The 16,580-nt window shown below is 38.9% G+C and overlaps 1 protein-coding gene and 1 pseudogene across 2 annotated transcripts in view; both read left to right on the top strand.

Moving 5' to 3' along the window:
• NR6A1 (nuclear receptor subfamily 6 group A member 1) overlaps nt 1-16,580 on the top strand; it is a 206,960-nt gene that overhangs the window by 10,216 nt on the left and 180,164 nt on the right. The window lies entirely within an intron of this gene.
• On the top strand, nt 5,884-9,834 carry LOC101334909 (large ribosomal subunit protein eL6 pseudogene; annotated as a pseudogene).

Here is a 16,580-nt window from a genome sequence, read left to right as displayed (position 1 = left end):
TTCATTCATTGAGTTAAACCCACAGTTCATTTCAGAGTTTTCTCTTATTCCTTGTAAAGGAATTTTTATCTGCAATACTCATTCAGCATTGAGAAGAGTCCTATCCTCTTAAGATCAAATGCTCTGAGTTTGAGAACTTGGATTCATTAAGGAAAATTGCAAAACCTTCTTAAATGCTGTTGGTCTGGAAAAAGGGAACCCAGCAGGAAAGGGGCGGCAATGTATGGGGGAGGGGGGGAGGGGGGTTAGCAAGGGAGCTGCAGTTGAAATATTCATCAATCATTTTACTGGCACCAGGAAACCAATCAGCCTTTTAGGGGAGAGAACTTAATCAATCACCTAATGTGGGAAATTACAATTGCTTTCCCACAAAAAAATATTCCCTTACTTGCTGACAGATTAAATCTGAAAGATAGTTGGGCTGGCTGGAATTCAGAGCTAACTGCTGGTGAGCAGTTACTGAAAGTACTACTGTGATGAAAAAATGCATTTAACATTTGAAGATAAAATGCACTATCTGCCGTGAGCCTTTTAAAAATATTTCAAAGTAAGTTTGCTTTTCATATAGTGTGCCCATTAATAAAAAAACAATTACCGAGCATCTATGGGTAGTATGAAGTGTGTGAAGTACTGTAAATTTATTCTCCAAAGCTAGTTTCAGGAGCATAGACAGGGCTCCTGGCTGAAGGATACCCAGTGTTTCCAATGCTGTGTTTGGAAAGCAAGTTTAGAGCGTTGTTTAAGGGACGCTTCCTGGGCAACACAGTTGGAAGTGCTTGCATACAAGCAGGAGGGGTTTAGCTCTATCTTGTATTTAGATTTTAAATGGTGTGATCTCTGAGTTCTGTGCTTGAATTGCCTGTGGCCCTTAGGTTCCTTAGGTGTGAGCAGTTTAGGAATCTAATGATTTTAAAATTAGAAATGTGTAATCACTGTAGAAAATATGGAAACTGAAGGGAAAATTACGTATAATCTTGTCTCCAAGCAACTTTTATTAGCATTTTCTTATGTTTTCTTCTAGACTCTTCAAATCCTAGTTTTTTTGCGTATTGTTCTGATCATACAGTATATACCGTTATGTTTTATGCTTTTTGTTTAATTTTAAGCCTTTTTCTCATGTTATAAACTTTACTGATTCAACATTAACTTATTTAAAACTTTTAATAGCTGTATGACAGCCCACTGTTTTTCACTGTTGGACATTAAGATAGTTTTTAGTTTCTCACTGGTATAACAATACTGCTCAGACTATCTTGTGCTTTCTTTTATTTTGGCTTATTTTTGGGGGGATAAATTTTTAGAAGTATGTATCTACCTTGGTGTACCATCGCCAACAACCAGTTTAATTTACACTAAGATATCTTGGATACTAACATCTAGGACTTATTACTATTTTTTTAATAAATGCCTCATGCTTGAGATAGAATTGAGACACTGGTAGGCTATTTCCTCTGTTCTTATGTTATGGAGGGATATGTGAAGTCATTCCCAATGCCTTTTGTCCTCTGAATCTTTTAGATTTCTGGCACCAGGCCCCCCATGCACATTGCCTTCTATCCCCCACCCCAGTATCTCCAGCCTGGTCAGAGCAGTGCTTAAGGACCCTTCTGAGGCTGCCTTCTTTTTCTTATAGATCATGGGTGAATGGGTCACAAAGACACTCTGGAGCCTTCTCTGGTTGCCTCTGAAAATTTCAGGAGGATGGATTGGGGTGGGGGGGTGTCTCTCTGTCTTCAAATACAACTATATCAGCTTCCTCAAAGTCTTGAATATGACCTGAAACTTAAAACTGAATTTGATTGGAAATTAAGTACATGGAGAGAGAAGTTAAACTTACATTCCTTTAGATATCTGCATAATCTGCATGGCTTCCTCAGTGGCTGAAACACTGACCCTGCACAGGGTTTGATAGTGAAAAACCTAAATAAATTTTATGCTAATTTGAAGGGCATTCATAATTTTTAACAGGGCTGGTTTCAGAATGGAAACATATTTTCAGAGTCTGGCTATCTACAAATTTTGAATTAAATCATAAATCATACTTGCTGAAATTAAGATTTAAGAGTCTTCTAGTAATTTTAAAAGTTGAGGTTGATTGAGAGTAAACACAAAGGTTTGAAGATCATTTGCTCTGCTTCTTTGTGTTCACCACTGGTGGTAAGAGAGTTTGCAATTTGCCAAGACACAGTTTTTATAAGGCTCTTTAATAAGAAAGTGAATAAGCCAGCTGCTCTTTCCCTCGACTATACCAATTGCAGACCCTCTCAAATCCTGGTTAGTAATTAAAAGCCTTGAGATGACCTTGAATCTAACTGAAGGACAAAAGCTGTCTTGAGTTAAATTTATAGTCCTTGTTGTTTTCACAAGAGGTTAGGAAGAATCATATTCTATTTGCTAAAACATTAAGGGTAGCCTTGGGTATACGTTGAAGATCAGAAATAATAAGAGGCACTTTTAAAGTGCAGAAGAGAAGCCTGGAATGGACCAAAAAAAATTAGCTTTGTCATTTCTTCGTTAAGCATTTGAAATATATATTTGAAGAGGTTTAAGGTAGGGTGATGTTTTTCAAAGTGTCAGTTTGCTTAAAAGATCTTTCTTTTCTCCATCTTAACATAAAGAGATTTTTGAACCCAGTGTTCAAAATCAGAATAAATGTTTAATGCCTTTTAAAAGTAACAGTTTAATTCATTCTTAAAATATTTTACAGGAGTGGGAACTTTGTTAGTAAAAGTTTCTGATTATGCTGAGGCAAAAATGCTTTATATTTGGGCTGTATCATAAGATCTATGAGTAGAGAATTTTTCTGCTTACCAAAAAGAGCAAAATATATTTTCAGTTGTTTAGAGAGCCTTGAACTACTATCTTATTGATAGGAGGAAAGTTGAACATGTTGCTACAAGAAAAGTCAAGTTTTATGTGTCAGTAGGTGAGATAAGACATTTCTCTTAGCATCATAAATGTGATAAATCCCTGAAGACCCCAGTAGTAAGGCAAACAGTTTGAGCAAGCACTGATGTCTTATATAGATTGTGTAGACTTTAGGATTATTTTAGTTTTTACATTTACTTAATGAGGCTAACCTACACTTTGACCAAAATAATTGATCATAAAACTATATACCTGTGTGTTTGTGTGTATGTGTATGTGTGTATATGTACACACACATCAGGGATTGTCGGTGTGGTATCCCTAAAGATGGTAGTACGGGTTCTCAAGCAATTTCAGTTGTGCAAAATTTGATCTAAAATCATGAGTAATAAGGTTGTCCAGCCTAAATAAAGTAATAATGTCTCTACAATCTTGACTTTTGCCTTGAAAGTATTCTAGTTTAGTCTGGCAGCAGCAGTGCCACTCAACCTCTGAACAGCAGATACTAATTTTTGCAGAAGAGGGTAGAATAAATAGTTATTGTAGTATGGTAGACAAACTGCATTGGTATGGGTGGCAATTTAAAATTATTTCAGAGAACTATTATTATGATGTAGTGATTAACTAGGTGTGTTAAGGCATGAGCTCTAGTTGGACCTGGGTTTAAAGCCTGTCTCTCCTACTTTTTTGATTTTTTTGGAGGGTAGTGGTGCTGAAAGGATGTAGAATCACCACACAAGTTACTGGAGAATGAATTGATGTAGTGTGTGAAGAACCTGGAGTGTAGCTGTGTTACAGTACGAAGGTTATTTAACATTTCTCAATTTCCTTATCTGTAAGTAACATTAATATACCTACTTCTTGGGTAAGCAAGCCAGTTCACCGAAATCCAAGTCATTGAAACTGGTTTGCCAAATATCCACTTTACCCAGTATTCAATTCAACAAAAATCAATTTGCTAAATCTAATTTGTAGAACTTACAGAATTTGTTGTCAGTTTCCTTCTTCTAAATTGCTACCCTGTCATTTTTTGCCCTTTTCTTCTCTCCCTTTTCCTGTACCCCATCTTTTCCCCCATTACCTGCAGCCCAGAGCAGACTGTATCTTTCCACCAGCAGAGGTCCCCTCTCTGCCCTGGCTCTTTCCAGCTGCAGGAGCAGCAGAGAGCTGGGATAGAGACAAATTGAACATTCTTGAAAATGCTGCTGTGCTAACTATCGATCTTAATTTGGCAGAAATCATTTTTTAAAACATAAATTTATTTATTTAATTTATTTTTGGCTGCACTGGGTCTTCGTTGCTGCGCGTGGGCTTTCTCTAGTTGTGGTGAGTGGGGGCTACTCTTCCTTGCAGTGCACGTGCTTCTCATTGCGGTGGCTTCTCCTGTTGCAGAGCACGGGCTCTAGGCACGCAGGCCTCAGTAGTCGTGGCATGAGGGCTCAGTAGTTGTGGCCTGCGGGCTCTAGAGCGCAGGCTCAGTAGTTGTGGTGCACGGGCTTAGCTGCTATGCGGCATGTGGGATCTTCTCGGACCAGGGCTTAAACCCGTGTCCCCTGTGTTGGCAGGCAGATTCTTAACCACTGCGCTACCAGGGAAGTCCCCATGAATTGATTTTCCTGTCTACTATGTTGTACTTTGTCTGTGCTAGGTTATATCTTTGAACATTTACTGTGGATTCTTGATAAATCATCTTGTGAAACCTATTCCTAATAGGTTTCTAATCCCAGAGGCCAGACTGGTGTAGTGTATGGCAGGTCAAACTTGGTATAATTGATACGTTAATAAAATTTTTCTAGTACTTGGCATAAGCTAAAATATATGATTCACTGTTCTTTGACACTTTGAACCCAGGGTTTCAACCCAGAGCTTATCCCAGGGTAAAATTTGTCAGCATGCCCTGGTATGAAGTAATGGAGACTTTAGAACAAGGGTTTGAAATTTTATTATCTAGCTCATATGCTCTATCTAGAGGAGGATCCTAAGGGCCATTTGTACCTTAAGGAGTCTAGTGTTTAGAAGACATTGCTTTAATGGCAGATGCAAAAATTAAAACCAAACTTCAGAGTTAATGCCACCTCCATTTTTAGTCATGGGGACAGTTGTGCCCCTTGAAAATTGCTTGTTTAAATTCTTAACTTTTTTTTTAAACTGGCCATTTAAAAATTTATTTTATTTTTATTTACTTATTTATTTTTGGTTGCATTGGGTCTTCATTGCTGCATGTGGACTTTCTCTAGTTGCATCGAGCGGGGTCTACTCTTTGTTGTGGTGCGCGTGCTTCTCATTGCGGTGGCTTCTCTTGTTGCGGAGCGCGGGCTCTAGGCGCGCGGACTCAGTAGTTGTAGCTCACGGGCGCTAGAGCGCAGGCTCGGCTCAGTAGTTGTGGCGCAGGGGCTTAGTTGCTTCACGGCATGTGGGATCTTCCTGGACCAGGGCTCGAACCCATGTCCCCTGCATTGGCAGGTGGATTCTTAACCCCCGCACCACCAGGGAAGTCCCTGACCATTTTTTTTTTAAAAGATACCTTTTTGTGTTTCCAAGGAAAAGAATGAAGTCCAAAACCAATTAGTGGTGTTGGAGAAGGATGCTGTTGTGGGATTTAGGACATGTCCTTGCAAACAGGGAGGCAGTGCTGGCCCTGGGCATGTGACACAGAAGTAGATCTCTGTGTGGAATGGGAAGGAATTGTAATACTTAATGGCATTTAGGAAATAAAGCAAAATAACATTAGGCTACTTAATACTATGTGGAACAAGTTAAAAAATGAATATCGTGGGCTTCCCTGGTGGCGCAGTGATTGAGAGTCCGCCTGCCAATGCAGGGGACATGGGTTCGTGCCTCAGTCCGGGAAGATCCCACATGACGCAGAGCGGCTGGGCGCGTGAGCCATGGCCGCTGAGCCTGTGCATCCGGAGCCTGTGCTCCGCAGTGGGAGGGGCCGCAGCGGTGAGAGGCCCGCGTACAGCAAAAAAAAAAAAAAAGAATATCGTGAACTGAAAACACGAAGACTGTAACATGGTAGTGACTGTAAGCAACCAGTATGTCTACACAACTTCAGTTTCCAGGTCAGCTTGTATTTCAGTCTGCCTTGTTGACCTTATGAGTACTCTCTTCTCATCTTGACATCATTAGCTAATATTCTAAAAATATGGTCACTTTGACTTATTCAGGAATGTGAAGCATATGCAGAAACTGGATTGCTAAAGTCAGATCAGAAGTGCTGTATACCAAGTAACGGTTCCCCACTCTGGAAGCGTGACATTTTTGGTATTTCACTTAGTTTTGAGATACATGTTTGGAAGTAAGAATGTTACATTATGTTTGTGCTAATGCTAATGCATGATACTGTTAGAAGATGAACTTTACCCCTAAGCTGACAGACCTTATAACAGGCATCAAAAGTTAAAAGGATGCATGTATTATACAAGTAGAGTATGATTTTAGTTGGGCAGGGTAGACTAGTATCTGTAGCTCTCAAACATGCCCCAGACATTTATTTCATTGGTCTGGTGATCTGAGATCTGAATGGTTGACCCAGAGGTCAGTTTTCACATGAATGCTATAGCTTCATCAAGAAGCCAACATCTCAATAATAGCACTGAGTGATGACTTAATAAAAGATCCTATTCTCTATGTGTGCACAGAGTGGAACAGTTTCCCTAGAGCTGCTGCAAAGTGGTTTATATTTTTTAATCAAGAAGTCTATTTCACAAGTATACTTGTATTTGTGGCTTGGAGGGTGAAGATCAGAATGACTTTCCCAACTATGATAATAATGGCTAACTCTATTTTCCCATCTTACAAGATGGCAGTGAAAAAGCTGAGAAGCCAGATACTAAAGAGAAAAAAATGTGAAGCCAAGAAGGCTGATGTGTAGAGAACAAATGTATGGATACCAAGGGGGAAAGGGGTGGGGTGAGAGGAACTGGGAGACTGGGATTGACACGTATACATTATTGATACTATGTATAAATTAGACAACTGATGGGAACATACTGTATAGCTCAGGGAACTCTACCTAATGTACTGTGGTAACCTAAATGGGAGGGAAGTCCAAAAGGGAGGGGATATCTGTGTGTGTATGGCTGTTTCATTTTGTTGTGCAGTGGAGGCTAACACAACATTGTAAAGCAACCATACTCCGATAAAAATTAAAAGAAAAAAAAAAAGGCTGATGCTGGTGACAGGGTTAGAAAGGTTAAGAAGGGGAAGCCCCAGTGCAGCTGAAACCCTGTCTTGGTCAGAGGAATTGGCCAGTATTCCTGATTGGTTATGTATTCCAGAAAGGCCTTGTACAAGATGAAGTATTCAGCAGCTAAATCCAAGGTTGAAAAGAAAAAGAAGGTGATGGTCCTTGCTACTGTCACAAAACCAGTTGGTGGTGACAAGAATGGTGGTACCCGAGTGGTTAACTTCACAAAACGCCTAGGTATTATCCTACTGAAAATGTGCCTGGAAAGCTGTTAAGTCATGGCAAAAAACCCTTCAGTAAACATGTGAGAAAACTGCGTGCTGGCATCACTCCTGGGTCCATTCTGATCTGCCTCACTGGGCGCCACGGAGGCAAGAGGGTCATCTTTCTGAAGCATCTGAGCAGTGGCTTGCTACTTGTGACTGGGCCTCTGTCCCTCAATCGAGTTCTCCGCAGAACACACCAGAAATTTGTCATTGCCACCTCTACCAAAATTGATATCAGTGGTGTGAAAAATCCTGGAACATCTCACTGATGGCTTACTTCAAGAAGAAGAAGCTGTGTAAGCCCAAGCACCCGGAAGGTGAGATCTTCGACCCACAGAGAGAGAAATACGAGATTACAGAGCAGCGCAAGGTTGATCAGAAAGCTGTGGACTCACAAATTCTATGAAGAATCAAAGCTGCTCCTCAGCTCCAGGGCTACCTCCGCTCTGTGTTTGCCCTTACAAATGGAATTTATCCTCACAAAATAGTGTTCTAAACTTCTTACAAAGAACCTAATTGAATAACTGGTCCATCTAAAAAAAAAAAAAAAAAAGGCTAACTTTTACTAAACATGTACTATGTACCAGGTGCTCTCTTGAGTGCTTTAAATTTTCTTTCATTTCATTTAATCCTCTCCGGAGCCCTGTGACATGTACATACTATTATTGTTGCCATTTTTAGATTGGGAAAATGCCAAAGCCTTTAGGAAAATGCCAAAGCCAAATTGTTTAAATCAGAGAGATATTACAGATATTACTCCCTTTACACAGTTTCTCCCTTCTGTAAAATGGGGGCTAGAGTGCGATGGAAGAGATTAGGGATGGTTTATAAGGTTTCTTCTAGTTAAAAAAAAAAAAAAAAATCTAAGAATCTTGGCAACCTCTTAAGGGTTCCTCAAGTGTTAACGTTATATCCTCTGTATCCCCTAGTATACACAACTGCCAACTTTTGAAAAATTCATAGACTTTAGAGCTGAAAAAATACTAAGAAAATTGGCCAGACTTTCTCCTTTTACTGAAGAGAAAATGGAGCACAGAGGGAGTAGATCCCTTAGCATCACACAAATGGCTTATTAGTACCAGAGTAAGGCTAGTGTTCAGGTGTCTTGCCTCCCTGGTGTATCACTTTATTGATGTCTCAACATTAGGAAATTGCTTTAACATCAGAGTTGGTATAGACGTTTTTATCTCTGTATAAAGAGTTAAGAGTTTGGAAATAGGAATTGATGTTTTACCCTTTCCAAACTTCATGATGAGTCAAGGAAAAGAAGGTTCGAAAAAGTAGCTTTTCAAATGTTGGACTTGCTTATTTCTATGATTTTTTTTTTTTTTTTTTTTTTTTTTTTTTTGGCGGTGCCACGTGGCCCGTGGGATCTCAGTTCCCCGACCAGGGATCAGACCTGGGCCCTCGGCAGTGAAAGCTTGGAGTCTTAACCACTGGACTGCCAGGGAGTTCCCTATTTCTATGATTTAAGGCCTTCCATGCCTTGCTAAACATGCTGAAAATCGGGAGCCAGCCAACAGGCGCATGAGAAGATGCTCAACATCGCTAATCATCGGGGAAATGCAAATCAAAACTACAATGAAGCATCATCTCACACTTGTCAGGATGGCTGTCATCAAAAAGAACACAAATAACAAATGTTGGTGAGGATGTGGAGAAAAGGGTACCCTTGTACACTATTGGTGGGAGTGTAAACTGGTGTAGCCACTATGGAAAACAGTATGGAGGTTTCTCAAAAAACTAAAAATAGAACTACCATATGACCCAGCAGTTCGACTCCTAGCTATATATCCAAAAAAACCAGAAACACTAATTCGAAAATATACATACACCCCAATGTTAATGGCAACATTATTTACAATTGCCAAGATATGGAAGCTACCTAAGTGTCTGTCAACAGATGAATGGATAAAGATGATGTGGTAATATACATACAATGGAATACTACTCAACCATTAGAAAGAATGAAATTTTGCTGTTTGCAGCAACATGGATGGGCTTGGAGGTTATTATGCTAATTGAAATAAGTCAGACAGAGAAAGACAAATACAAAGTGTTGTATGATATCACTTATATGTGGAATCTAAAAAAAATAGAACAAACTAGTGAATATAACAAAGAAGCAGACTCACAGATATAGAGAACAAACTAGTGGTTACCAGTGGGGAGAGGGATTGTAAGAATCTAGGGGTAGCCAGCTTTATTCATCTTTGTATCCTTTTTAACTTAGCATAGTGCCCTATATTGAAAATGCTAGGTAAATATTTATTGAGTTTAATTTTAGAACGTAGGAAAGTGTAGCATATAAGAAGCAGAAGGGGCTTCCCTGGTGGCGCAGTGGTTGAGAGTCCGCCTGCCGATGCGGGGGACACGGGTTCGTGCCCCGGTCCGGGAGGATCCCACATGCCGCTGAGCGGCTGGGCCCATGAGCCGTGGCCGCTGAGCTTGCGCGTCCGGAGCCTGTGCTCCGCAACGGGAGAGGCCACAGCAGTGAGAGGCCCACGTACCGCAAAAAAAAAAAAAAAAAAAAATAAGCAGCAGGAGTTTTTCACCCTTAATCCTGTTTGTGGAGTGTCTTTTGCATTTATGTGGTGCTCTAAACATATGTTGGTTTTTGCTCTTCTATCTTGACTCCAGTTCGAATAGTTAAAAAAAATTTCTTTTGGGGTTATTTCATAGATTGGTTAACTAGCAACTAGCTTTGCTTCATATTTGAAAGATTCTGGGGTGCAAGTTTAAAGATGTTGTATCTTTTTGTTGCCACACAATGGATTTCTAAAGCTGAGACATGAGAGATGGTACTGAGCTTTAGCATTAATGGTTAACGAGTGTGTCAGAAAGATTAGTGCCCAGAATTATGTTTCTAATAAGAAGTACTTTAAAAGTCACTTAGAGAATGTTTGGGAGGTTTTTTTTTTTTCCTTCAGTTGAACTGGTCAGTTTTAGAGAGTTAAGGTGAATCATTTTGTTCTTAGACTTTTTCTTTTTTATTGAAGCAAAGTTGCTTTACAATGTTGTGTTAATTACTGCTATACAGCAAAGTGATTCAGTTATACATATATATACTTTTTAAAAATATTTTTCATTGTTCTTAGGATTTTTAAAATGTGCATGTTTCTGTTTATAAAAACAATATATTTTCAATCAGAAAAGTTGAATGGAGGAAAAAAAATCATCCTCAACAGATGGTTCTGAAATGACCTCGAAAGCTCTGTGACCACGGTCAAACAAACTCCTTTGTCTGTAGGACTCTTCTTCAGTTAGTCTTTGAAATGACAATGAGCAAAAAAAAATCTCCTTCACTCTCCCTACTCCTGCTGGGAGTAACATATATTTTTCCAAAACAACCTAGTTCTTGTTTAATTACAATATTGCATTCATTCATTCATGTAAAGTTTTATACTTCGGTTTGATCTGGTTAGTGAAGTTACTCTAGCTGCTTCTGATTATCTTGGATTATTCAAGAGGACGTTAATAATGGACTCATCTAAGGTGTGGTGTTTTTTCCTTGGACTCTGAAGCCCTGCTTTTGTGGGAATGTCAGGGTTTGTTTTTTGAAATAACGTCAAGTTCCCATCTAGCTGTTGAAAAGCATGTACCTTGCAAAGGTGGGGTTTTATTAGCCCAACTGCTCTGAAGAGAAGTTCTCTTGTTTTGACTTTTGTGGCTCTTTCCATGTAACAGAATACAATAATCTGTTTAAACCTATAAGATGGAGAAAGGAAGAATTCGTGTAAAGCATCACGCCAATGCCAGGCCTATAGTAAAGATTCAATAAATGGCAGCTGAGAGATTATTTTATACATTTTATTGTATGTGTGCATTTTGAAATTTCTTTAACCTCCAAGCTGAATGGAGAATTATCAACAATCTCTTTTGTTACTACAGAGATCCAGGAATTGTAAATGAAAAATGTCAGAGGCTCATCAGTACATGCAGTTTTCTGAGAAATGCCTGTACTATATTTCCATAGAAACACTAATGACCTCTGACTCATCAAACCGAATTGCCTTCCTAAACTGTTTTCACCTTCTGATTCTCTAGCCACAGCCTTGAAGCTTTGTACTGCTTTTATTTTTTAAAATATCTTAAAATTGAAATGTCATAATCTTGAGCTGGTTTTTCTGCCTTCAGTATGGTTTCAAGGCTGCCGTTACAAAGCTAGAAGGCTGAAAAACTGTATGAAAGGTGATGTAGGTTGATCAGATGGAACTTATTAATGTTTCCATAGAAATGTAGACACTTCTTGTAAGCAGCATTTAAGCTGAGCAAATATGTGGGCACAATAGGTTATATAATTGAGAATCCTTGGCTTCTCCTCCCCCCACTCTTTTTTTCTGCCCCTAAGACTTCATGTTAAAAAAATGACATTAGGGAAAGGGCTTTGTTTTTGTTGCAGTTTTTAAAATGTGGCCTTGACATTTGTAGGTGGAGAAAGGGAAATATGACTTGTTCTGCCAGCCAGCTTTTGCTGTGCGGACTTGTGCTGTCTCTATATTCAAAAGCATTTTCTGTTATTCCTGAAGTATAGTTTATCAGGTTGCCTGTGAGAAACAAAAGCTAATGGCACAAGTGGCATCCCACTCACTGGATAGAAAGGAAAGAGGCAGATGTGAATTTAATGCTCAGCCAATCTAAAGAAAAGTGTTTCTGTATTTGCTTGGGTCTGGGGCTAAATTGTAGGCTGCAGACTGGACTGTAAGGCAGGCCATGGTTTGGCTAACTAATGTTTGTTACCAAAAAAAAAAAAAAAAGCTACATTTCTTTTCAGCCGCTACCTAAGCCATTCTTTGTACCAAAAGCAGTATAGGAGATGGAGTTGGGAGGGGCCCTGAAAAATGGGAAGAGTTCCTAGAATTTCAGGAGCTGTGGATGGTTTGCCATGTGTATCTTGTCTACCCTCTCAGAGCGCTTTCCTCCCATCCCTTTAACCCTTATGCTTATAGTTACCTGGTTGAAATTTTAGAACCACTATATTGAAGTTAGTCAGAGTTGGGCTGGTATTGACACACTTCCTAGGTGTATCCATGTATTTCCTTTACTCAGTGACTGTTGCCTATAGAATAAAAGCCAAAAACTCCCCGTGTATGGCAGTTAAAACCCTTTATGATATGGCCCTGGCTGGGACTCCAGTCAAATCACATTACCAGGTAACACTGTTCACTTTCTCTGTTCATGCCTTTTACATGTGGCTTCCTCTGCATATGTTTCTCAAATAGCCCTGTTTGTCTGGTGAATGCTTATCCCTTGCACATGCCCCTGGCCCCATGGTTACTGCTGTGTTCTCACTAATATTGATAGCGGCTCTTAAGCGCTTTCCACTGCCCTAAGTGTATCATTTCATTGAATCCTCACAACAGTCTACAGATGAGGAAATTGGCTCAGATAGGTGAAGTCACTTCCTAAGTTAACACAGTAGTAAGTGATGGTGCCAGGACTCAACCTATTCTGATAGCAAAATATATGCTCTTACTACTCTGCAGTGCTTCCCAGTTTCACCTTGTCCATCTGTCCCAATCTGTCCATCATTCACTCCCTACCATTAATTTTTTTAATGTTATTATCTGTTTCACTATCTTTTTTTTTTTTGGCCGCACCACACGGCATGTGGGATCTTAGTTCCCTAACCAGGTATTGAACCTGTGCCCCCTGCAGTGGAAGTGTGGAGTCCTAACCACTGGACCACCAGGGAAGTTCCTTCGCTATCTTTATTTCATTTGGCTTTAATCTTTTCTTATTGTAGTAAAATACATATAACATAAAATTTACCATTTTAACCATTTTAAGTGTACAGTTCAGTGGCATTAAGTACATTCATATTGTTGTACTCTGTAGTTAATTTTTATTCTGTACCCCTCTGGACTATTCATTCTCTGACAGTAGGGTCATTCTTACTGATACCTGTATCTTCCAGGCCTAGGAGCTGCTACAGTGTGGGCAGGTACTTAATAACATTTGAGGAAGTAAGTGACTATATTTGCTAGGCTGATGGAATTACTTTCTGATAACAACCGATAAACTTATGAATTGGTTAGTAAATAACACTAGCATAAGCATTTCCATATTTCATTTACTTTAAAGCTGCAACAGAGTCCAAAAGGTGGCATAATACATTTAGAAGAGGGAGGACTTTTTTTCTAGTCTTATGTTTTCCATTATAATAGCCACTGGCCTTATGTGGCTACTTTAATTAATCAAAATTAAATTAAGTTAAAAATTCAGTTGCTCAGTCACACTAGTCACATCCTAAGTGCTTAATAGCCACATGTGGCTAGTGGCTATCATTTTGGATAATGAAGAGAGAGAACATTTCCATCATTGTAGGAATTTCAATTGGACATTGTTGGTCTAGACTTCAAAGGCAGAGAATACTGAAACAGTTATTTCCTCTTAGAACTTGATATTTTGGCAAGAACTTCATTGTGGTATCATGTGGTTTAGTACCATTGCTTTTTGGAGAAAGAAGTAGTTCCTCAACATTTACTGAGCATCCTTTCCTGGGATCCTGGGATGTGCCTCAGCCTTGAGGCTGGAGATAGTTAGGGCTGAGACCAGATCTGACTGAAAGAAGGACACAGAGTTTCATTGGGAACGTAATCATGATCAGGGGCACAAAGCAGATGGGAAACTGACACAGATGACCAGAGCTGTTGGTCCAGAAAGTACCAGTGAATGACTATTTTGTATCAGTACAAATCCTGGGTAAAGATTTTTAGCTTTTTTCTTAGGGAGTATGGAAAACAAAATTCTCTAAAACCTGAATTCACGGTCAGTAGCCCTGATGGTGATTTGGTGAGGGAAGCAGAGGGAATTGGGATCACAGAGTAGGGAACCTAATAAGGCAGAATAGTTTCAAAATCCTTCTAGATCCCTGACTTCCTTCTGGAAGCTCTGCTTCACTTCATATCTCACATTTTAAAGTACATGAAACTTGAATTGCAGTTGACTAGGTAAAATAATGTTATATATCATATTTAATTAAAACATTTAAACTAATGTTAATATGTGATTTCTGTTTTGGGGAAAGATGAGATGTTTGATTAAAATTATAGAATTTTGCCTTTTAAGGGCCTCACCTTAATTTTGCCTTGTGGGCTTCAAAGTAGATTGGCAGAATCCTGACCAGGATCCAAGTCTCTGTTGCACCATGCTGCCTTCCTACAGTCAAATTGAATGAAATTAAAACATTCCTAGAGTAACATTTAACTTGCTTTTGTAAAAAACACATTATAGATTACAATTAGCTAGTGTTTTAGACTTGAATTTGTTAAGTGGCATTACCCATAAGCTTTTATTTGTTCATATTTGGAAAAAAATTGGATACTCAAAGTTTATTTAAGATCCTATTGTGGTAAATATATAACTTTATAGCCAAAAATAGTAAATAAAGAAAAAATCAATATTTTCAAAATCTTTTACTGTAGCCAATCACAGATTAAGGAGTCACTGATCTTTTTGTTTTTGCCAAATTCTTTCCTATTGGAGAAAAGCTTGTCAACTGGATCTTCCTTTGTATTAAAGAAAATTCCTAGACTGAGAGCCATTTATTGACTCTTGCCATAAAGTAGGTTATTTATATATATTCACCAAATCCCACAACAGTTGAACAAGATGGTTATTTTTATCCCCATTTCAGGAAGTAGCTATAGGGTAGTTAATTAAACAAAAATAGTGGCAGATATGGGATTTGAATCCAACTCTTAACTCAGACCCATGTCCTTTTCGCTATGCATCTGCCTTTTAAGTTAAGCCGTGGTAACAGAATATATATAAGCTTTGCACTAAATTTCAGATTGCTTATGAGCATGCTGATTTAGTGGTATATCTATCATTTTAGGAACCAATCTGTGTCTCTTGTCTCTCCCTTTTTAAAGCAATTTAAGTCACCAGCCAAAGACTCTGGATTTCTCAGAACATTTCCTAATCTGTTTAATGTGTTGTATTTTGTGAGGCAGAAGGTTTTGGGGTTATATTTGTGTATTTATGTGCCTTAGGAGTCTGCTTTTTACTGAACAATTCTGATATCCTTTGCCTCTGTGTTGAATTGAATTGAACACACATTGGGGTTATTTCTAGCAGTGGTTTGGATTCTTCTAGCTAGGAATCATTTTGCTAGCTGGATCTGGTTGCTGAGAATCTGGGTGAGACTGTTTGAGAACGGTAGCCAGATCTAGCCATTCCATTGACTTGTCAGGAGGTAGGATTAACATTGTTCTCCATATCTCCTCAAGCCTCCTGCATTAGTGATGATCTGTAAAGCCAGAGACAACATTATTAGCCAGTGGTCTCAGGACTGGATGGAGGGACTATAGACATAGTTACTGAATTCCATAATCAGGGATCTTTGTGACCACTGGAGGAATTCGTTTTAAGGCAAATATAAAGAGTTCTTCTTTTCTCGGGGGGTAGCGTACTACATCTGGAATTATTGCATCAAGCAATTTATAGGCTCAAAATATTAAAAAAGTTCAAGAATCACAGCAAGTAATTAAACTACATTAGTGATGTTAGGGGGTTCCATTCCAGGTCTTTGAGGATGGTGTCATGAATGAGTCAATAGTTAACCCTCCTATAATCTCCTCTTTGGTACCACAGATACAGCACTAGATTGGATGGACCCTTGGGGTTAGTTGGTTAGTAATAGCTCACATATGTTGAGCTTTGACTTTGTCAAGTACTGTGTAAAGTCTTTACATGCACTATCTCATTTAATCCTTTTAACAGACCTATAAGGTAAGTGCTGTTGTTAATCCCAGTTTATAGCAGGGTTAGGGTCAATCCTACTTGGGTCATATCAACTGAAAGTGTAAAAGGGATAAGTCTCCAAAGTAAAATCAGAATGCCATTAACCAGAAGGGGGGAGTGGTTGCTAGGCAGATAAAAGCAATAGATGTCCACTTTAACTATTTTTCATAGTATTTCTTTTTTTTTAGTCACCCTGTCTTTATTTGTGTTTGATCTAGTTACTTTGAGTTCCGAATGTTGTTTTTAGAAAATGTGTTAGGCTTTGTCTTTTCTTGAGACTTCTAGTACAGCTTTTTCATTTAATGTCCAGAATCTGAGGTCCAGAATAGGGAGTGACTTGCCTAAAGTCATATGACTAAACTAAAAGTGGCTTGAACTATAACTTGCCCATTATACTATTCTGCCTTCCCATGTTTTTTGTCCTATTTTTGAGTCAATTTATGTTAAGTGAGTGCTTATTCTCAGTTTCATTTCTGGCAGGATGTTCAGTATTGGACCCATGTGTA

This window comes from Tursiops truncatus, chromosome 6 (assembly GCF_011762595.2).
Source record: "Tursiops truncatus isolate mTurTru1 chromosome 6, mTurTru1.mat.Y, whole genome shotgun sequence".
NCBI classification, from domain to species: Eukaryota; Metazoa; Chordata; class Mammalia; order Artiodactyla; family Delphinidae; genus Tursiops; species Tursiops truncatus.
The sequence above is the reverse complement of the archived record's forward strand: the minus strand, read 5'-3'. Positions and strand labels throughout refer to the sequence as shown.